We start from the raw sequence: 21,732 nt of genomic DNA, 5'->3' as shown, positions 1-21,732 counted from the left end.
TTTGACCTCATCAGAATGAGACAAAAATTTATGTCTAAACTAATTCGACTATGGCAAATTCAGTGGGGATCTCTAAATCGGGATTGCTCACTATCAAAACTTGGCCCCTTGGACACCCAAAAGTTGACCTCGTCAGAATGTGACCAAAATTGATGTCTAAACTTATTCGAGTATGGCCAATTCAGTGGGGATCTCTAAGTCAGGACTGCTCACTCCAAAAATTTGGCACCTTGAACATCCAAAATTTCACCTCGTCAGAATGTGACCAAAATTGATGTCTAAACTAATCGAGTATGGCCTGTTCAGTGGGGATCTCTATGTCGTCATTGCTCACTTCCAAACCTTGGCCCCTTGGACACCAAAAATTTGACCTCGTCAGAATGTGACCAAAATTGATGTGTTAACTTATACGAGTATGGCCCATTCTGTGGGGATCTCTAAATCGGGATTGCCCACTACCAAAACTTGGCCCCTTGGACACCCAAAATTTGACCTCATCAGAATGAGACAAAAATTTATGTCTAAACTAATTCGACTATGGCAAATTCAGTGGGGATCTCTAAATCGGGATTGCTCACTATCAAAACTTGGCTCCTTGGACACCAAAAATTTTACCTCATCAGAATGTGACCAAAATTGATCTCTAAACTAATTCGAGTATGGCCAATTGAGTGGGGATCTCTAAGTCGGGATTGCTCACTACCAAACCTTGGCTCCTTGGACACCCAAAAGTGACCTCGTCAGAATGTGAGCAAAATTGATGTCTAAACTAATTCGAGTATGGCCAATTCAGTGGGGATCTCATTCAGGACTGCTCACTCCAAAAATTTGGCACCTTGGACATCCAAAATTTCATCTGGTCAGAATGTGACCTAAATTGATGTCTAAACTAATTCGAGTATGGCCTGTTCAGTCGGGATCTCTAAGTCGTCATTGCTCACTTCCAAACCTTGGCGCCTTGGACACACAAAATTTGACCTCGTCAGAATGTGACCAAAATTGATGTCTAAACTTATTCGAGTATGGCCAATTCTGTGGGGATCTCTAAATCGGGATTGCCCACTACCAAAACTTGGCCCCTTGGACACCCAAAATTTAACCTTGTCAGAATGTGACCAAAATTGTAGTCTAAACTAATTTGAGTATGGCCTATTGAGTGGGGATCTCTAAATCGGAATTGCTCACTATCAAAACTGTGCCCCTTGGACACCCAAATTTTGACCTCGTCAGAATGTGACCAAAATTGATGTCTAAACTAATTCGAGTATGCCGAATTCAGTGGGGATTCTAAATCGGGATTGCTCACTACGAAAACTTGGCTCCTTGGACATCCAAAAGTTGACCTCGTCAGAATGTGACCAAAGCGCTCGTGTTGTGTCCTTCTACTCTTGGTCCTCGTTTTTCGCGCTACCTTCAAAATGAACCAGATTCAACTCGCCCAACTCGCCCAACTTTCAACCTTACTACCAAAATTGATGTCTAAACTAATTCGAGTATGGCCTGTTCAGTGGGATCTCTAATGATTGCTCACACCAAAACTTGGCCCCTTGGACACCAAAAATTTGACCTCGTCAGAATGTGACCAAAATTGATCTCTAAACTAATTCGAGTATGGCCAATTCAGTGGGGATCTCTAAGTCGGGATTGCTCACTACCAAAACATGGCTCCTTCGACACCCAAAAGTTGACCTCGTCAGAATGTGACCAAAATTGATGTCTAAACTAATTCGAGTATGGCCAATTCAGTTGGGATCTCAGTCAGGACTGCTCACTCCAAAAATTTGGCACCTTGGACATCCAAAATTTCACCTCATCAGAATGTGACCAAAATTGATGTCTAAACTAATTCGAGTATGACCTGTTCAGTCGGGATCTCTAAGTAGTGATTGCTCACTTCCAAACCTTGGCGCCTTGGACACACAAAATTTGACCTCGTCAGAATGTGACCAAAATTGATGTCTAAACTTATTCGAGTATGGCCAATTCTGTTGGGATCTCTAAATCGGGATTGCCCACTACCCAAACTTGGCCCCTTGGACACCCAAAATTTAAGCTTGTCAGAATGTGACCAAAATTGATGTCTAAACTAATTTGAGTATGGCCTATTGAGTGGGGATTTCTAAATCGGAATTGCTCACTATCAAAACTGTGCCCCTTGGACACCAAAAATTTGACCTCGTCAGAATGTGACCAAAATTGGAGTCTAAACTAATTCGATTATGGCCAATTCTGTGGGGATCTCTAAGTCGGGATTGCTCCTACCAATACTTGGCCCCTTGTACACCCAAAATTTGACCTTGTCAGAAGGTAACGAAAATGGATCTCTAAACTAATTCGAGATGGCCAAATCAGTGGGGATCTCTAAGTCAGGATTGCTCACTCCCAAAATTTGGCCCCTTGGACAACCAAAATTTGACCTTGTCAGAATGTTACCAAAATTGATGTCTAAACTAATTTATATATGGCCTATTCAGTGGGGATCTCTAAGTCATGACTGCTCAATCCAAAAATTTGGCCCCTTGGACACAGAAAATTTGACTTCATCCGAAAGTGACCAAAACTGGAGTCTAAACTAATTCGAGTATTGCCAATTCAGTGGGGATCTCTAAGTCGCAATTGCTCACTCCCAAAATTTGGCCCCTTGGACATCCAAAATTTGCCTCGTCAGAAAGCGACCAAAATTGATGTCTAAACTAGTTCGATTATGGCCAATTCAGTGGTGATCTCTAAATCGGGATTGCTCACTGCCAAAACGTGGCCCCTTGGACACTCAAAATTTGACCTCATCATAATGTGACAAAAATTGATGTCTAAACTAATTTGAGTATCGCCAATTCAGTGGGGATCTCTAAATCGGGATTGCACACTACCAAAACTTGGCCCCTTGTACACCCAAAATTTGACCTCGTCAGAATGTGACCTAAATTGGAGTCTAAACTAATTCGAGTATGGCCAATTAAGTGGGGATCTCTAAGTCGGGATTGCTCACTCCCAAAATTTAGCCCCTTGACACCCAAAATTTGCCGCGTCAGAAAGGGACCAAAATTGATGCCTAAACTAATTCGATTATGGCCAATTCTGTGGGGATCTCTAAATCGGGATTGCTCACTTCCAAAACTTGGCCCCTTGTACACCCAAAATTTGACCTTGTCAGAAGGTGACCGAAATGGATGTCTAAACTAATTCGAGATGGCCAATTCAGTGGTGATCTCTAAGTCAGGATTGCTCACTCCCAAAATTTGGCCCCTTGGACAACCAAAATTTGACCTTGTCAGAATGTTACTAAAATTGATGTCTAAACTAATTCATATATGGCCTATTCAGTGGGGATCTCTAAATCGGGATTGCTCACTACGAAAACTTGGCTCCTTGGACACCCAAAAGTTGACCTCATCAGAATGTGACCAAAATTGATGTATAAACTAATTTGAGTATGGCCAATTGAGTGGGGATCTCTAAATCAGGATTGTTCATCCCGAAATTTGGCCCCTTGGACAACCAAAATTTGACCTTGTCAGAATGTTACCAAAATTGATGTCTAAACTAATTCGAGTATCGACTATTCAGTGGGGATCTCAAAGTCGGGATTGCTCACTCTCAAAATTTGGCCCCTTGGACTCCCGAAATTTGAACTCGTCAAAATGTGACCAAAATTGATATCTGAACTAATTTGTGTATGGCCAATCGAGTGGGGATCTCTAAATCGGGATTGCTCATTACCAAACTTGGCCCCTTGTACACTCAAAATTTGACCTCGTCAGAATGTGACCAAAATTGATGTCTAAACTAATTCGAGTATGGCCAATTCAGTAGGGATCTCAGTCAGGACTGCTCACTCCAAAAATTTGGCACCTTGGACATCCAAAATTTGACCTCGTAAGAATGTGACCAAAATTGATGTCTAAACTAATTCGAGTATGGCCAATTCAGTTGGGATCTCAGTCAGGACTGCTAACTCCAAAAATTTGGCACCTTGGACATCCAAAATTTCACCTCGTCAAAATGTGACCAAAATTGATGTCTAAACTAATTCCAGTATGGCCTGTTCAGTGGTGATCTCTCAATCGGGATTGCTCACTACCAAAACATGGCCCCTTGGACACTCAAAATTTGACCTCAACATAATGTGACCAAAATTGATGTCTAAACTAATTTGAGTATTGCCAATTCAGTGGGGATCTCTAAATTGGGATTGCTCACTACCAAAACTTGGCCCCTTGTACACCCAAAATTTGACCTCGTCAGAATGTGACCTAAATTGGAGTCTAAACTTATTCGAGTATGGCCAATTAAGTGGGGATCTCTAAGTCGGGATTGCTCACTCCCAAAATTTAGCCCCTTGGACACCCAAAATTTGCCGCATCAGAAAGGGACCAAAATTGATGCCTAAACTAATTAGATTATGGCCAATTCTGTGGGGATCTCTAAATCGGGATTGCTCACTTCCAAAACTTGGCCCCTTGTACACCCAAAATTTGACCTTGTCAGAAGGTGACCGAAATGGATGTCTAAACTAATTCGAGATGGCCAATTCAGTGGGGATCTCTATGTCAGGATTGCTCACTCCCAAAATTTGGCCCCTTGGACAACGAAAATTTGACCTTGTCAGAATGTTACCAAAATTGATGTGTAAACTAATTCATATATGGCCTATTCAGTGGGGATCTCTATGTCAGGACTGCTCACTCCAAAAATTTGGTCCCTTGGACATCCAAAATTTCACCTCATCAGAATATGACCAAAATTGATGTCAAAACTAATTCGAGTATGGCCTGTTCAGTGGGGATCTCTAAGTCGTGATTGCTCACTTCCAAACCTTGGCTCCTTGGACACCCAAAATTTGACCTCGGCAGAATGAGACCAAAATTGATGTCTAAACTAATTCGAGTATGGCCAATTCAGTGGGGATCTCTAAATCGGGATTGCTCACTTCCAAACCTTGGCCCCTTGGACACCCAAAATTTGACCTCGTCAGAATGTGACCAAAATTGATGTCTAAACTTATACGAGTATGGCCAATTCTGTGGGGATCTCTAAATCAGGATTGCCCACTACCAAAACTTGGCCCCTTGGACACCCAAAATTTGACCTCGTCAGAATGAGACAAAAATTGATGTCTAAACTAATTCGAGTATGGCCAATTCAGTGGGGATTTCTAAATCGGGATTGCTCACTACCAAAACTTGGCCCCTTGGACACCCAAAATTTGACCTCGTCAGAATGTGACCAAAATTGATGTCTAAACTTATACGAGTATGGCCAATTCTGTGGGGATCTCTAAATCAGGATTGCCCACTACCAAAACTTGGCCCCTTGGACACCCAAAATTTGACCTCGTCAGAATGAGACCAAAATTGATGTCTAAACTAATTCGAGTATGGCCAATTCAGTGGGGATCTCTAAATCGGGATTGCTCACTATCAAATCTTGGCCCCTTGGACACCAACAATTTGACCTCATCAAAATATGACCAAAATTGATCTCTAAACTAATTCGAGTATGGCCAATTCAGTGGGGATCTCTAAGTCGTGATTGCTCACTTCCAAACCTTGGCCCCTTGAACACCCAAAATTTAGCCTTGTCAGAAAGTGACAAAATTGATATCTAAACTAATTTGAGTATGGCCTATTGAGTGGGGATCTCTAAATCGGAATTGCTCACTATCAAAACTGTGCCCCTTGGACACCCAAAATTTGACCTCGTGAGAATGTGACCAAAATTGGAGGCCAAACTAATTCGATTATGGCCAATTCTGTGGGGATCTCTAAGTCTGTATTGCTCCTACCAAAACTTGGCCCCTTGTACACCCAAAATTTGACCTTGTCAGAAGGTAACCAAAATGGATGTCTAAACTAATTCGAGTATGGCCAATTCAGTAGGGATCTCTAAGTCAGGACTGCTCACTCCAAAAATTTGGCCCCTTGGACATCCAAAATTTGACCTCGTAAGAATGTGACCAAAATTGATGTCTAAACTAACTCGTGTATGGCCTATTCAGTGGGGATCTCCAAGTTGGGATTGCTCACTCCCAAAACTAGGCCCCTTGGACACCCAAAATTTGACTTCGTCAGGAGTGACCAAATTGGAGTCTTAACTAATTCGAGTATGGCATATTGAGTGGGAATCTCTAAGTCGGGATTGCTCACTACCAAAACTTGGCTTCTTGGACACCCAAAAGTTGACCTAGTCAGATTGTGACCAAAATTGATGTCTAAACTAATTCGAGTTAGGTCAGGACTGCTCACTCCAAAAATTTGGCACCTTGGACAACCAAAAGTTCACCTCGTCACAATGTGACCAAAATTGATGTCTAAACTAATTCGAGTATGGCCTGTTCAGTGGGGATCTCTAAGTCGTGATTGCTCACTTCCAAACCTTGGCCCCTTGGACATCCAAAATTTGACCTCGTCAGAATGTGACCAAAATTGATGTCTAAACTTATACGAGCATGGCCAATTCTGTGGGGATCTCTAAATCGGGATTGCCCACTACCAAAACTTGGCCCCTTGGACACCAAAAATTTGACCTCATCAGAATGTGACCAAAATTGATCTCTAAACTAATTCGAGTATGGCCAATTCAGTGCGGATCTCTAAGTCGGGATTGCTCACTACCAAAACTTGGCTTCTTGGACACCCAAAAGTTGACCTCGTCAGAATGTGACCAAAATTGATGTCTAAACTTATTCGAGTATGGCCAATTAGTGGGGATCTCTAAGTCAGGACTGCTCACTCCAAAAATTTGGCACCTTGGATATCCAAAATTTCACCTCGTCAGAATGTGACCAAAATTGATGTCTAAACTAATTCGAGTATGGCCTGTTCAGTGGGGATCTCTAAGTCATGATTGCTCACTTCCAAACCTTGGCCCCTTGGACACCCAAAATTTGACCTCGTCAGAATGTGACCAAAATTGATGTCTAAACTTATACGAGTATGGCCAATTCTGTGGGGATCTCTAAATCAGGATTGCCCACTACCAAAACTTGGCCCCTTGGACACCCAAAATTTGACCTCGTCAGAATGAGACCAAAATTGATGTCTAAACTAATTCGAGTATGGCCAATTCAGTGGGGATCTCTAAGTCGTGATTGCTCACTTCCAAACCTTGGCGCCTTGGACACACAAAATTTGACCTCGTCAGAATGTGACCAAAATTGATGTCTAAACTTATTCGAGTATGGCCAACTCTGTTGGGATCTCTAAATCGGGATTCCCACTACCCAGACTTGGCCCCTTGGACACCCAAAATTTAACGTTGTCAGAATGTGACCAAAATTGATATCTAAACTAATTTGAGTATGACCTATTGAGTGGGGATCTCTAAATCGGAATTGCTCACTATCAAAACTGTGCCCCTTGGACACCCAAAATTTGACCTCGTCAGAATGTGACCAAAATTGGAGTCCAAACTAATTCGATTATGGCCAATTCTGTGGGGATCTCTAAGTCGGGATTGCTCCTACCAAAACTTGGCCCCTTGTACACCCAAAATTTGACCTTGTCAGAAGGTAACCAAAATGGATGTCTAAACTAATTCGAGATGGCCAAATCAGTGGGGATCTCTAAGTCAGGATTGCTCACTCCCAAAATTTCGCCCCTTGGACAACCAAAATTTGACCTCGTCAGAATGTGACCAAAATTGATGTCTAAACTAGTTCGATTATGGCCAATTCAGTGGTGATCTCTAAATCGGGTTGCCCACTACCAAAACTTGGCCCCTTGGACACCCAAAATTTGACCTCGTCAGAATGAGACCAAAATTGATGTCTAAACTAATTCGAGTATGGCCAATTCAGTGGGGATCTCTAAGTCGTGAATGCTCACTTCCAAACCTTGGCGCCTTGGATACACAAAATCTGACCTCGTCAGAATGTGACCAAAATTGATGTCTAAACTTATTCGAGTATGGCCAACTCTGTTGGGATCTCTAAACCGGGATTCCCACTACCCAGACTTGGCCCCTTGGACACCCAAAATTTAACCTTGTCAGAATGTGACCAAAATTGATATCTAAACTAATTTGAGTATGGCCTATTGAGTGGGGATCTCTAAATCGGAATTGCTCACTATCAAAACTGTGCCCCTTGGACACCCAAAATTTGACCTCGTCAAAATGTGACCAAAATTGGAGTCCAAACTAATTCGATTATGGCCAATTCTGTGGGGATCTCTAAGTCGGGATTGCTCCTACCAAAACATGGCCCCTTGGACACTCAAAATTTGACCTCATCATAATGTGACCAAAATTGATGACTAAACTAATTTGAGTATCGCCAATTCAGTGGGGATCTCTAAATCGGGATTGCTCACTACCAAAACTTGGCCCCTTGTACACCCAAAATTTGACCTCGTCAGAATGTGACCTAAATTGATGTCTAAACTTATACGAGCATGGTCAATTCTGTGGGGATCTCTAAATCGGGATTGCCCACTACCAAAACTTGGCCCCTTGGACACCAAAAATTTGACCTCATCAGAATGTGACCAAAATTTATCTCTAAACTAATTCGAGTATGGCCAATTCAGTGCGGATCTCTAAGTCGGGATTGCTCACTACCAAAACTAGGCTTCTTGGACACCCAAAAGTTGACCTCGTCAGAATGTGACCAAAATTGATGTCTAAACTTATTCGAGTATGGCCAATTAGTGGGGATCTCTAAGTCAGGACTGCTCACTCCAAAAATTTGGCACCTTGGACATCCAAAATTTCACCTCGTCAGAATGTGACCAAAATTGATGTCTAAACTAATTCGAGTATGGCCTGTTCAGTGGGGTCTCTAAGTCATGATTGCTCACTTCCAAACCTTGGCCCCTTGGACACCCAAAATTTGACCTCGTCAGAATGTGACCAAAATTGATGTCTAAACTTATACGAGTATGGCCAATTCAGTGCGGATCTCTAAGTCGGGATTGCTCACTACCAAAACTTGGCTTCTTGGACACCCAAAAGTTGACCTCGTCAGAATGTGACCAAAATTGATGTCTAAACTTATTCGAGTATGGCCTATTAGTGGGGATCTCTAAGTCAGGACTGCTCACTCCAAAAATTTGGCACCTTGGACATCCAAAATTTCACCTCGTCAGAATGTGACCAAAATTGATGTCTAAACTAATTCGAGTATGGCCTGTTCAGTGGGGATCTTTAAGTCATGATTGCTCACCTCCAAACCTTGGCCCCTTGGACACCCAAAATTTGACCTCGTCAGAATGTGACCAAAATTGATGTCTAAACTTATACGAGTATGGCCAATTCTGTGGGGATCTCTAAATCAAGATTGCCCACTACGAAAACTTGGCCCCTTGGACACCCAAAATTTGACCTCGTCAGAATGAGACCAAAATTGATGTCTAAACTAATTCGAGTATGGCCTATTGAGTGGGGATCTCTAAATCGGAATTGCTCACTATCAAAACTGTGCCCCTTGGACACCCAAAATTTGACCTCGTCAGAATGTGACCAAAATTGGAGTCCAAACTAATTCGATTATGGCCAATTCTGTGGGGATCTCTAAGTCGGGATTGCTCCTACCAAAACTTGGCCCCTTCTACACCCAAAATTTGACCTTGTCAGAAGGTAACCAAAATGGATGTCTAAACTAATTCGAGTATGGCCAATTCAGTAGGGATCTCTAAGTCAGGACTGCTCACTCCAAAAATTTGGCCCCTTGGATATCCAAAATTTGACCTCGTAAGAATGTGACCAAAATTGATGTCTAAACTAATTCGTGTATGGCCTATTCAGTGGGGATCTCTAAATCGGGATTGCTCACTACCAAAACTTGGCCCCTTGTACACCCAAAATTTGACCTCGTCAGAATGTGACCTAAATTGGAGTCTAAACTAATTCGAGTATGGCCAATTAAGTGGGATCTCTAAGTCGGGATTGCTCACTCCCAAAATTTAGCCCCTTGGACACCCAAAATTTGACTTCGTCAGAATGTGACCAAATTGGAGTCTAAACTAATTCGAGTATGGCATATTGAGTGGGAATCTCTAAGTCGGGATTGCTCACTACCAAAACTTGGCTTCTTGGACACCCAAAAGTTGACCTAGTCAGATTGTGACCAAAATTGATGTCTAAACTAATTCGAGTTAGGTCAGGACTGCTCACTCCAAAAATTTGGCACCTTGGACAACCAAAAGTTCACCTCGTCACAATGTGACCAAAATTGATGTCTAAACTAATTCGAGTATGGCCTGTTCAGTGGGGATCTCTAAGTCATGATTGCTCACTTCCAAACCTTGGCCCCTTGGACACCCAAAATTTGACCTCGTCAGAATGAGACCAAAATTGATGTCTAAACTAATTCGAGTATGGCCAATTCAGTGGGGATCTCTAAATCGGGATTGCTCACTATCAAATCTTGGCCCCTTGGACACCAACAATTTGACCTCATCAAAATATGACCAAAATTGATCTCTAAACTAATTCGAGTATGGCCAATTCAGTGGGGATCTCTAAGTCGTGATTGCTCACTTCCAAATCTTGGCGCCTTGGACACACAAAATTTGACCTCGTCAGAATGTGACCAAAATTGATGTCTAAACTTATTCGAGTATGGCCAATTCTGTTGGGATCTCTAAATCGGGATTCCCACTACCCAAACTTGGCCCCTTGGACACCCAAAATTTAACCTTGTCAGAATGTGACAAAATTGATATCTAAACTAATTTGAGTATGGCCTATTGAGTGGGGATCTCTAAATCGGAATTGCTCACTATCAAAACTGTGCCCCTTGGACACCCAAAATTTGACCTCGTCGGAATGTGACCAAAATTGGAGTCCAAACTAATTCGATTATGGCCAATTCTGTGGGGATCTCTAAGTCGGGATTGCTCCTACCAAAACTTGGCCCCTTCTACACCCAAAATTTGACCTTGTCAGAAGGTAACCAAAATGGATGTCTAAACTAATTCGAGATGGCCAAATCAGTGGGGATCTCTAAGTCAGGATTGCTCACTACCAAAACTTGGCCCCTTGTACATCCAAAATTTGACCTCGTAAGAATGTGACCAAAATTGATGTCTAAACTAATTCGAGTATGGCCAATTCAGTTGGGATCTCAGTCAGGACTGCTAACTCCAAAAATTTGGCACCTTGGACATCCAAAATTTCACCTCGTCAAAATGTGACCAAAATTGATGTCTAAACTAATTCCAGTATGGCCTGTTCAGTGGTGATCTCTAAATCGGGATTGCTCACTACCAAAACATGGCCCCTTGGACACTCAAAATTTGACCTCAACATAATGTGACCAAAATTGATGTCTAAACTAATTTGAGTATTGCCAATTCAGTGGGGATCTCTAAATTGGGATTGCTCACTACCAAAACTTGGCCCCTTGTACACCCAAAATTTGACCTCGTCAGAATGTGACCTAAATTGGAGTCTAAACTTATTCGAGTATGGCCAATTAAGTGGGGATCTCTAAGTCGGGATTGCTCACTCCCAAAATTTAGCCCCTTGGACACCCAAAATTTGCCGCATCAGAAAGGGACCAAAATTGATGCCTAAACTAATTAGATTATGGCCAATTCTGTGGGGATCTCTAAATCGGGATTGCTCACTTCCAAAACTTGGCCCCTTGTACACCCAAAATTTGACCTTGTCAGAAGGTGACCGAAATGGATGTCTAAACTAATTCGAGATGGCCAATTCAGTGGGGATCTCTATGTCAGGATTGCTCACTCCCAAAATTTGGCCCCTTGGACAACGAAAATTTGACCTTGTCAGAATGTTACCAAAATTGATGTGTAAACTAATTCATATATGGCCTATTCAGTGGGGATCTCTATGTCAGGACTGCTCACTCCAAAAATTTGGCCCCTTGGACATCCAAAATTTCATCTCATCAGAATGTGACCAAAATTGATGTCAAAACTAATTCGAGTATGGCCTGTTCAGTGGGGATCTCTAAGTTGTGATTGCTCACTTCCAAACCTTGGCCCCTTGGACACCCAAAATTTGACCTTGTCAGAATGTGACCAAAATTGATGTCTAAACTTATACGAGTGTGGGCAATTCTGTGGGATCTGTAAATCGGGATTGCCCGCTACCAAAACTTGGCCCCTTGGACACCCAAAATTTTACCTCGTCAGAATGAGACCAAAATTGATGTCTAAACTAATTCGAGTATGGCCAATTCAGTGGGGATCTCTAAATCGGGATTGCTCACTTCCAAACCTTGGCCCCTTGGACACCCAAAATTTGACCTCGTCAGAATGTGACCAAAATTGATGTCTAAACTTATACGAGTATGGCCAATTCTGTGGGGATCTCTAAATCAGGATTGCCCACTACCAAAACTTGGCCCCTTGGACACCCAAAATTTGACCTCGTCAGAATGAGACAAAAATTGATGTCTAAACTAATTCGAGTATGGCCAATTCAGTGGGTATTTCTAAATCGGGATTGCTCACTATCAAAACTTGGCCCCTTGGACACCCAAAATTTGACCTCGTCAGAATGTGACCAAAATTGATGTCTAAACTTATACGAGTATGGCCAATTCTGTGGGGATCTCTAAATCAGGATTGCCCACTACCAAAACTTGGCCCCTTGGACACCCAAAATTTGACCTCGTCAGAATGAGACCAAAATTGATGTCTAAACTAATTCGAGTATGGCCAATTCAGTGGGGATCTCTAAATCGGGATTGCTCACTATCAAATCTTGGCCCCTTGGACACCAACAATTTGACCTCATCAAAATATGACCAAAATTGATCTCTAAACTAATTCGAGTATGGCCAATTCAGTGGGGATCTCTAAGTCGTGATTGCTCACTTCCAAACCTTGGCGCCTTGGACACACAAAATTTGACCTCGTCAGAATGTGACCAAAATTGATGTCTAAACTTATTCGAGTATGGCCAATTCTGTTGGGATCTCTAAATCGGGATTCCCACTACCCAAACTTGGCCCCTTGAACACCCAAAATTTAGCCTTGTCAGAAAGTGACAAAATTGATATCTAAACTAATTTGAGTATGGCCTATTGAGTGGGGATCTCTAAATCGGAATTGCTCACTATCAAAACTGTGCCCCTTGGACACCCAAAATTTGACCTCGTCAGAATGTGACCAAAATTGGAGGCCAAACTAATTCGATTATGGCCAATTCTGTGGGGATCTCCAAGTCGGTATTGCTCCTACCAAAACTTGGCCCCTTGTACACCCAAAATTTGACCTTGTCAGAAGGTAACCAAAATGGATGTCTAAACTAATTCGAGTATGGCCAATTCAGTAGGGATCTCTAAGTCAGGACTGCTCACTCCAAAAATTTGGCCCCTTGGACATCCAAAATTTGACCTCGTAAGAATGTGACCAAAATTGATGTCTAAACTAACTCGTGTATGGCCTATTCAGTGGGGATCTCCAAGTTGGGATTGCTCACTCCCAAAACTAGGCCCCTTGGACACCCAAAATTTGACTTCGTCAGAATGTGACCAAATTGGAGTCTAAACTAATTCGAGTATGGCATATTGAGTGGGAATCTCTAAGTCGGGATTGCTCGCTACCAAAACTTGGCTTCTTGGACACCCAAAAGTTGACCTAGTCAGATTGTGACCAAAATTGATGTCTAAACTAATTCGAGTTAGGCCAGGACTGCTCACTCCAAAATTTGGCATCTTGGACAACCAAAAGTTCACCTCGTCACAGTGTGACCAAAATTGATGTCTAAACTAATTCGAGTATGGCCTGTTCAGTGGGGATCTCTAAGTCGTGATTGCTCACTTCCAAACCTTGGCCCCTTGGACATCCAAAATTTGACCTCGTCAGAATGTGACCAAAATTGATGTCTAAACTTATACGAGCATGGCCAATTCTGTGGGGATCTCTAAATCGGGATTGCCCACTACCAAAACTTGGCCCCTTGGACACCAAAAATTTGACCTCATCAGAATGTGACCAAAATTGATCTCTAAACTAATTCGAGTATGGCCAATTCAGTGCGGATCTCTAAGTCGGGATTGCTCACTACCAAAACTTGGCTTCTTGGACACCCAAAAGTTGACCTCGTCAGAATGTGACCAAAATTGATGTCTAAACTTATTCGAGTATGGCCAATTAGTGGGGATCTCTAAGTCAGGACTGCTCACTCCAAAAATTTGGCATCTTGGATATCCAAAATTTCACCTCGTCAGAATGTGACCAAAATTGATGTCTAAACTAATTCGAGTATGGCCTGTTCAGTGGGGATCTCTAAGTCATGATTGCTCACTTCCAAACCTTGGCCCTTTGGACACCCAAAATTTGACCTCGTCAGAATGTGACCAAAATTGATGTCTAAACTTATACGAGTATGGCCAATTCTGTGGGGATCTCTAAATCAGGATTGCCCACTACCAAAACTTGGCCCCTTGGACACCCAAAATTTGACCTCGTCAGAATGAGACCAAAATTGATGTCTAAACTAATTCGAGTATGGCCAATTCAGTGGGGATCTCTAAGTCGTGATTGCTCACTTCCAAACCTTGGCGCCTTGGACACACAAAATTTGACCTCGTCAGAATGTGACCAAAATTGATGTCTAAACTTATTCGAGTATGGCCAACTCTGTTGGGATCTCTAAATCGGGATTCCCACTACCCAGACTTGGCCCCTTGGACACCCAAAATTTAACCTTGTCAGAATGTGACCAAAATTGATATCTAAACTAATTTGAGTATGACCTATTGAGTGGGGATCTCTAAATCGGAATTGCTCACTATCAAAACTGTGCCCCTTGGACACCCAAAATTTGACCTCGTCAGAATGTGACCAAAATTGGAGTCCAAACTAATTCGATTATGGCCAATTCTGTGGGGATCTCTAAGTCGGGATTGCTCCTACCAAAACTTGGCCCCTTGTACACCCAAAATTTGACCTTGTCAGAAGGTAACCAAAATGGATGTCTAAACTAATTCGAGATGGCCAAATCAGTGGGGATCTCTAAGTCAGGATTGCTCACTCCCAAAATTTCGCCCCTTGGACAACCAAAATTTGACCTCGTCAGAATGTGACCAAAATTGATGTCTAAACTAGTTCGATTATGGCGAATTCAGTGGTGATCTCTAAATCGGGTTGCCCACTACCAAAACTTGGCCCCTTGGACACCCAAAATTTGACCTCGTCAGAATGAGACCAAAATTGATGTCTAAACTAATTCGAGTATGGCCAATTCAGTGGGGATCTCTAAGTCGTGATTGCTCACTTCCAAACCTTGGCGCCTTGGATACACAAAATCTGACCTCGTCAGAATGTGACCAAAATTGATGTCTAAACTTATTCGAGTATGGCCAACTCTGTTGGGATCTCTAAACCGGGATTCCCACTACCCAGACTTGGCCCCTTGGACACCCAAAATTTAACCTTGTCAGAATGTGACCAAAATTGATATCTAAACTAATTTGAGTATGGCCTATTGAGTGGGGATCTCTAAATCGGAATTGCTCACTATCAAAACTGTGCCCCTTGGACACCCAAAATTTGACCTCGTCAAAATGTGACCAAAATTGGAGTCCAAACTAATTCGATTATGGCCAATTCTGTGGGGATCTCTAAGTCGGGATTGCTCCTACCAAAACATGGCCCCTTGGACACTCAAAATTTGACCTCATCATAATGTGACCAAAATTGATGACTAAACTAATTTGAGTATCGCCAATTCAGTGGGGATCTCTAAATCGGGATTGCTCACTACCAAAACTTGGCCCCTTGTACACCCAAAATTTGACCTCGTCAGAATGTGACCTAAATTGATGTCTAAACTTATACGAGCATGGTCAATTCTGTGGGGATCTCTAAATCGGGATTGCCCACTACCAAAACTTGGCCCCTTGGACACCAAAAATTTGACCTCATCAGAATGTGACCAAAATTGATCTCTAAACTAATTCGAGTATGGCCAATTCAGTGCGGAGCTCTAAGTCGGGATTGCTCACTACCAAAACTTGGCTTCTTGGACACCCAAAAGTTGACCTCGTCAGAATGTGACCAAAATTGATGTCTAAACTTATTCGAGTATGGCCAATTAGTGGGGATCTCTAAGTCAGGACTGCTCACTCCAAAAATTTGGCACCTTGGACATTCAAAATTTCACCTCGTCAGAATGTGACCAAAATTGATGTCTAAACTTATTCGAGTATGGCCAATTAGTGGGGATCTCTAAGTCAGGACTGCTCACTCCAAAAATTTGGCACCTTGGACATCCAAAATTTCACCTCGTCAGAATGTGACCAAAATTGATGTCTAAACTAATTCGAGTATGGCCTGTTCAGTGGGGATCTTTAAGTCATGATTGCTCACCTCCAAACCTTGGCCCCTTGGACACCCAAAATTTGACCTCGTCAGAATGTGACCAAAATTGATGTCTAAACTTATACGAGTATGGCCAATTCTGTGGGGATCTCTAAATCAAGATTGCCCACTACGAAAACTTGGCCCCTTGGACACCCAAAATTTGACCTCGTCAGAATGAGACCAAAATTGATGTCTAAACTAATTCGAGTATGGCCTATTGAGTGGGGATCTCTAAATCGGAATTGCTCACTATCAAAACTGTGCCCCTTGGACACCCAAAATTTGACCTCGTCAGAATGTGACCAAAATTGGAGTCCAAACTAATTCGATTATGGCCAATTCTGTGGGGATCTCTAAGTCGGGATTGCTCCTACCAAAACTTGGCCCCTTCTACACCCAAAATTTGACCTTGTCAGAAGGTAACCAAAATGGATGTCTAAACTAATTCGAGTATGGCCAATTCAGTAGGGATCTCTAAGTCAGGACTGCTCACTCCAAAAATTTGGCCCCTTGGATATCCAAAATTTGACCTCGTAAGAATGTGACCAAAATTGATGTCTAAACTAATTCGTGTATGGCCTATTCAGTGGGGATCTCTAAATCGGGATTGCTCACTACCAAAACTTGGCCCCTTGTACACCCAAAATTTGACCTCGTCAGAATGTGACCTAAATTGGAGTCTAAACTAATTCGATTATGGCCAATTAAGTGGGATCTCTAAGTCGGGATTGCTCACTCCCAAAATTTAGCCCCTTGGACACCCAAAATTTGACCTCGTCAGAATGTGACCAAAATTGATGTCTAAACTTATTCGAGTATGGCCAATTCTGTTGGGATCTCTAAATCGAGATTCCCACTACCCAAACTTGGCCCCTTGGACACCCAAAATTTAACCTTGTCAGAATGTGACAAAATTGATATCTAAACTAATTTGAGTATGGCCTATTGAGTGGGGATCTCTAAATCGGAATTGCTCACTATCAAAACTGTGCCCCTTGGACACCCAAAATTTGACCTCGTCGGAATGTGACCAAAATTGGAGTCCAAACTAATTCGATTATGGCCAATTCTGTGGGGATCTCTAAGTCGGGATTGCTCCTACCAAAACTTGGCCCCTTCTACACCCAAAATTTGATCTTGTCAGAAGGTAACCAAAATGGATGTCTAAACTAATTCGAGATGGCCAAATCAGTGGGGATCTCTAAGTCAGGATTGCTCACTACCAAAACTTGGCCCCTTGTACACCCAAAATTTGACCTCGTCAGAATGTGACCTAAGTTGATGTCTAAACTTATACGAGCATGGCCAATTCTGTGGGGATCTCTAAATCGGGATTACCCACTACCAAAACTTGGCCCCGTGGGCACCAAAAATTTGACCTCATCCGAATGTGACCAAAATTGATCTCTAAACTAATTCGAGTATGGCCAATTCAGTGCGGATCTCTAAGTCGGGATTGCTCACTACCAAAACTTGGCTTCTTGGACGCCCAAAAGTTGACCTCCTCAGAATGTGACCAAAATTGATGTCTAAACTTATTCGAGTATGGCCAATTAGTGGGGATCTCTAAGTCAGGACTGCTCACTCCAAAAATTTGGCACCTTGGACATCCAAAATTTCACCTCGTCAGAATGTGACCAAAATTGATGTCTAAACTAATTCGAGTATGGCCTGTTCAGTGGGGATCTCTAAGTCATGATTGCTCACTTCCAAACCTTGGCCCCTTGGACACCCAAAATTTGACCTCGTCAGAATGTGACCAAAATTGATGTCTAAACTTATACGAGTATGGCCAATTCTGTGGGGATCTCTGAATCAGGATTGCCCACTACCAAAACTTGGCCCCTTGGACACCCAAAATTTGACCTCGTCAGAATGAGACCAAAATTGATGTCTAAACTAATTCGAGTATGGCCAATTCAGTGGGGATCTCTAAATCGGGATTGCTCACTATCAAATCTTGGCCCCTTGGACACCAACAATTTGACCTCATCCAAATATGACCAAAATTGATCTCTAAACTAATTCGAGTATGGCCAATTCAGTGGGGATCTCTAAGTCGTGATTGCTCACTTCCAAACCTTGGCGCCTTGGACACAGAAAATTTGACCTCGTCAGAATGTGACCAAAATTGATGTCTAAACTTATTCGAGTATGGCCAATTCTGTTGGGATCTCTAAATCGGGATTCCCACTACCCAAACTTGGCCCCTTGGACACCCAAAATTTAACCTTGTCAGAATGTGACAAAATTGATATCTAAACTAATTTGAGTATGGCCTATTGAGTGGGGATCTCTAAATCGGAATTGCTCACTATCAAAACTGTGCCCCTTGGACACCCAAAATTTGACCTCGTCAGAATGTGACCAAAATTGGAGTCCAAACTAATTCGATTATGGCCAATTCTGTGGGGATCTCTAAGTCGGGATTGCTCCTACCAAAACTTGGCCCCTTCTACACCCAAAATTTGACCTTGTCAGAAGGTAACCAAAATTGATGTCTAAACTAATTCGAGTATGGCCTGTTCAGTGGGGATCTCTAAGTCGTGATTGCTCACTTCCAAACCTTGGCCCCTTGGACATCCAAAATTTGACCTCGTCAGAATGTGACCAAAATTGATGTCTAAACTAATTCGTGTATGGCCTATTCAGTGGGGATCTCCAAGTTGGGATTGATCACTCCCAAAACTAGGCCCCTTGGACACCCAAAATTTGACTTCGTCAGAATGTGACCAAATTGGAGTCTAAACTAATTCGAGTATGGCATATTGAGTGGGAATCTCTAAGTCGGGATTGCTCACTACCAAAACTTGGCTTCTTGGACACCCAAAAGTTGACCTAGTCAGATTGTGACCAAAATTGATGTCTAAACTATTTCGAGTTAGGTCAGGACTGCTCACTCCAAAAATTTGGCACCTTGGACAACCAAAAGTTCACCTCGTCACAATGTGACCAAATTTGATGTCTAAACTAATTCGAGTATGGCCTGTTCAGTGGGGATCTCTAAGTCATGATTGCTCACTTCCAAACCTTGGCCCCTTGGACACCCAAAATTTGACCTCATCAGAATGTGACCAAAATTGATGTCTAAACTTATACGAGTATGGCCAATTCTGTGGGGATCTCTAAATCAGGATTGCCCTCTACCAAAACTTGGCCCCTTGGACACCCAAAATTTGACCTCGTCAGAATGAGACCAAAATTGATGTCTAAACTAATTCGAGTATGGCCAATTCAGTGGGGATCTCTAAATCGGGATTGCTCACTATCAAATCTTGGCCCCTTGGACACCAACAATTTGACCTCATCAAAATATGACCAAAATTGATCTCTAAACTAATTCGAGTATGGCCAATTCAGTGGGGATCTCTAAGTCGTGATGCTCACTTCCAAATCTTGGCGCCTTGGACACACAAAATTTGACCTCGTCAGAATGTGACCAAAATTGATGTCTAAACTTATTCGAGTATGGCCAATTCTGTTGGGATCTCTAAATCGGGATTCCCACTACCCAAACTTGGCCCCTTGGACACCCAAAATTTAACCTTGTCAGAATGTGACAAAATTGATATCTAAACTAATTTGAGTATGGCCTATTGAGTGGGGATCTCTAAATCGGAATTGCTCACTATCAAAACTGTGCCCCTTGTACACCCAAAATTTGACCTTGTCAGAAGGTAACCAAAATGGATGTCTAAACTAATTCGAGTATGGCCAATTCAGTAGGGATCTCTAAGTCAGGACTGCTCACTCCAAAAATTTGGCCCCTTGGACATCCAAAATTTGACCTCGTAAGAATGTGACCAAAATTGATGTCTAAACTAATTCGTGTATGGCCTATTCAGTGGGGATCTCCAAGTTGGGATTGCTCACTCCCAAAACTAGGCCCCTTGGACACCCAAAATTTGACTTCGTCAGAATGTGACCAAATTGGAGTCTAAACTAATTCGAGTATGGCATATTGAGTGGGAATCTCTAAGTCGGGATTGCTCACTACCAAAACTTGGCTTCTTGGACACCCAAAAGTTGACCTAGTCAGATTGTGACCAAAATTGATGTCTAAACTAATTCGAGTTAGGTCAGGACTGCTCACTCCAAAAATTTGGCACCTTGGACAACCAAAAGTTCACCTCGTCACAATGTGACCAAAATTGATGTCTAAACTAATTCGAGTATGGCCTGTTCAGTGGGGATCTCTAAGTAGTGATTGCTCACTTCCAAACCTTGGCCCCTTGGACACCCAAAATTTGACCTCGTCAGAATGTGACCAAAATTGATGTCTAAACTTATACGAGCATGGCCAGTTCTGTGGGGATCTCTAAATCGGGATTGCCCACTACCAAAACTTGGCCCCTTGGACACCAAAAATTTGACCTCATCAGAATGTGACCAAAATTGATCTCTAAACTAATTCGAGTATGGCCAATTCAGTGCGGATCTCTAAGTCGGGATTGCTCACTACCAAAACTTGGCTTCTTGGACACCGAAAAGTTGACCTTTTCAGAATGTGACCAAAATTGATGTCTAAACTTATTCGAGTATGGCCAATTAGTGGGGATCTCTAAGTCAGGACTGCTCACTCCAAAAATTTGGCACCTTGGACATCCAAAATTTCACCTTGTCAGAATGTGACCAAAATTGATGTCTAAACTAATTCGAGTATGGCCTGTTCAGTGGGGATCTCTAAGTCATGATTGCTCACTTCCAAACCTTGGCCCCTTGGACACCCAAAATTTGACCTCGTCAGAATGTGACCAAAATTGATATCTAAACTAATTTGAGTATGGCCTATTGAGTGGGGATCTCTAAATCGGAATTGCTCACTATCAAAACTGTGCCCCTTGGACACCCAAAATTTGACCTCGTCAGAATGTGACCAAAATTGGAGTCCAAACTAATTCGTTTATGGCCAATTCTGTGGGGATCTCTAAGTCGGGATTGCTCCTACCAAAACTTGGCCCCTTGTACACCCAAAATTTGACCTTGTCAGAAGGTAACCAAAATGGATGTCTAAACTAATTCGAGATGGCCAAATCAGTGGGGATCTCTAAGTCAGGATTGCTCACTCCCAAAATTTCGCCCCTTGGACAACCAAAATTTGACCTCGTCAGAATGTGACCAAAATTGATGTCTAAACTAGTTCGATTATGGCCAATTCAGTGGTGATCTCTAAATCGGGATAGCTCACTACCAAAACATGGCCCCTTGGACACTCAAAATTTGACCTCATCATAATGTGACCAAAATTGATGACTAAACTAATTTGAGTATCGCCAATTCAGTGGGGATCTCTAAATCGGGATTGCTCACTACCAAAACTTGGCCCCTTGTACACTCAAAATTTGACCTCGTCAGAATGTGACCTAAATTGGAGTCTAAACTAATTCGAGTATGGCCAATTAAGTGGGGATCTGTAAGTCGGGATTGCTCACTCCCAAAATTTAGCCCC

This window comes from Amblyomma maculatum, chromosome 6 (assembly GCF_055883805.1).
Source record: "Amblyomma maculatum isolate TAMU_Amacu chromosome 6, ASM5588380v1, whole genome shotgun sequence".
Lineage (NCBI taxonomy): Eukaryota > Metazoa > Arthropoda > Arachnida > Ixodida > Ixodidae > Amblyomma > Amblyomma maculatum.
The sequence above is the reverse complement of the archived record's forward strand: the minus strand, read 5'-3'. Positions refer to the sequence as shown.